Consider the following 3,243-nt stretch of genomic DNA (forward strand, 5'->3'; position numbering starts at 1 on the left):
AAATGTATACCAAGTTTGCAGATGACACTGAAGTGGGAGCAGCTGTTCACTCACTCCATTGAGGGTAGAGAGGACTTGCAGGGAGATGTTGGCAAATTAGAGAGCTGGACAATCACCAACAATATGAAGATTAACGAGGCAAGTGCTAGATTCTGCACCTGGGAAGGGGCAACCCTGGCTGTACGTACAGACTAGGGGACATGAGGCTGAAGAGCAGCCCTGCAGAAATGGATCTGTGGGTTCTGTTTGACAGCAAGCTGAATATGAGCCAGCAGTGTGCCCTGGCAGCCAGGAGGGCCAACCATGCCCAGGGGTGCATCAGGCCTGTACATTGCTAGCTGGATCATCATGCTCTGCTCTGCTCTGCACTGGTGGGGCCTCACCTCAAGTACTGTGTGTGGTTTTGGGTGCCACAGTATAAAAAGGACATAACACTATTAGAGAGTGTCTAAAGGAGGGCTACAAAGACTGTGAAGTATCTCAAAGGCAAGACATATGAGGAGCAGCTGAGGCCCCTTGGTTTGTTCATCCCAGAGCAGAGCAGGCTGATGGGAGGCCCCATGGCGGCCTGCAGCTCCCTCAGGAGGGGAGCGGAGGGGCAGGCGCTGAGCTCTGCTCTCTGGGGAAAACAGCAGGACCCAAGGAAACGGCATGGAGCTGGGACAGGGGAGGGTCAAGCTGGGTGTGAGCGAAAGGTTCTGCATCCAGAGAGTGGTCGGGCACTGGGACAGGCTCCCCAGGGAAGTGGTTGCAGCACTGAGCCTGCCAGAGTTCAAGAACTATTTGGACAATGCTCTCAGACACAGGGTCTGATTTTTGGGTGGTCCTGTGTGGACCCAGTAGTTAGACTCAATGATCTTTGTGGGTCCCTTCTGATTCAGGGTTCTGCTTTTCTATGATTAATCTATAAGCTACACGTTCTATTATGGAATTATGCTTAGAGTGGCAGTCATGTCATAATACACTTTTGCTATTTTAACAACTTTTCACTTAAAGCTTCTTCAAATGTATATATAGATTAATACAAAGAAGAAAACACAATCTATAAAAACATATTTCTCTTTATGAACTGTCCTGAAAGAAAATAATAAATTTTGGACACAGAAAGATCTTTGGATGGTGTACAGAATCAGGAAGTGTAGTCAAAGCATTTACAGATGTTAGTGGAAGAGAAAAAACAACAAAACAAAGTATAAAACTCTTTGGAGGGAATGTGACAAAGAAACTATAGCAAGTTTATACTCACAGTAAGAGAAATCTTTATAGTAGCAGAAGTCAGATCTCATCTGCCATGGTGCCTTATAACCCGAGCTAGTGCTTTAAGTCATGCAGACATATGGCAACAATTGCTGCTACTGGCAGGGAACAAGTGATACCAACATATAGAGAGCATTTACAGAAGGAAAAGCTGAGTGACTGAGACCTGGTAATTGGCTTTGCAGAGGTTGTTCTGGAGCTACACATATCCTACATAAACTTCTTTCCTAAAGATCTTCGTTATTGAACAGACTGGTTGTAAAGAGATCTAATTTGCATCCTTAAGAAGAAATCCTTAGGCTGCAGTGCTTTAATGTCTCTTCTGTCCTGCAAAGCAGAGAGCATCAGAAAATAGCACAGAACATGAGAGCCAGCAACGGTTACATAGTAGATTCTGTAGCCTGTTTGGACTCTAGCTCATTCTAAATATACCCTCAGAACTGGAAATAATACTGCTGCTTGATGCAGTTTGCGTCATCTTCAAACAAAGACCAAATGGGGGTTAACAGTTTGTACTACATGCTTTATATCTCATTCTCTTTAAGAAAATCATGATTCTACTGACTGACCATACCATATCAGCTTGTTTGTGAGCCTAAAACTTCAACTTACTGCAAAAATATTACATTAATTTACAGGAATCTTTGCTGGTGGAACTAGCCCCTTCCCCTTCTCACAGCACAAGTATGAAAACATTGTGAGAAAATAAGCTTTCATATGTTCAAATATTATTTAAAATTAAAGATAAATTTGCATCTTTGTTTCCTCACATCAGGAAGAAATATAAAGATCAGATCCTGTGCCTTGGTGGATGCCATGATGGAAACCATCACCGAAACCCTGCAGTTCAGCTGGAGTTTCAATTGACTGAAAAAGTAAGAGGTACTCCTGGCAAATAAACTTCCAATGTATGTTGTTAGATGAGGTCATAACTGCAACACCTGCACACCCAGACACATTCCTTGCCTACGAGCATTCTTGGTGATAGAAACATGGTACCGGGAATAAAAAGATTCATTGCACGGTATTACCAAATTCTGGTGAATAGTGAAAGCAAAAAGGAAACAATTTCCAGGGCTACTTTTTTACTCATACCAACTTTGTCACAGTAACTAAATGTGCCTAGGCTTCAAAGCATAGCTTTTTGTCATTGATAATACTACCCACCTCCTTTCTTTTCTCCTTAGTTATATTTTCGCCCATCTGCTTCACCACATACTGGCAGTAGCTGTGGCCCCCTTCTTCCAAAAGCTGTCCTTGGTAGAATGAGCAGCAAGGTTTTAATTGCTCCTTGAAGGCTTTGCTTGTAGCAAATAAAAAACTATTTGTCTTTTCTTTGCTTATCCAAACATCCAAAGAATTATTCTGTTTCTTGAAAGTTTGAGAGCTCACAGATAAAATGGGCAAAAAGTTACACTTGGGCAGGAAATGAACTACAAGGCTTTTACTTCAGAAGAGGAATTGGAAGAAACTGAGTAAAGAGCATATGCCTCCATAGCTCAGACAGCTGCAAAGCCAACTCTTTTCCTCCAGCTGCTCACATCAGGATATGTTCAAGTTAGATACAGTTATCTAACTGTAGGTTTAGGTTTACAACTTCTAACCTTTATTGTTCTGCTGTATGTTATATTCCTCTTCAGGCAAAACCATAGAACATGCATGTTTTTTGAAGATTGCATTCTTTAAAAGTAAGTGTTAAGATAACCTGTGACATGGTTTAGTGGGTGATACTGGTAGCAATGGGAAGCCAGATAGACCAGATGATCTCTGAGGTCTTTTCCAACCTTAATGATTTTAATCTCCTTCTGAGGTAGATGCTTCCTGGTGGAGGCTATGGGCAGAAGACAGAGTGAGAGAACTGCTAGTGCTAGCATTGCAGTATGAGCATGGTAAACATAGGTGCCATCAGAATTGGTTCTCAGATTACTCATATTACTTACACAATCAGATAACCAGACCCAGTACTTTTTTCTTTTTATTTCTTTC

The sequence above is a fragment of the Aythya ferina genome (genome assembly GCF_964211825.1).
Source record: "Aythya ferina genome assembly, chromosome: 1".
NCBI lineage: Eukaryota > Metazoa > Chordata > Aves > Anseriformes > Anatidae > Aythya > Aythya ferina.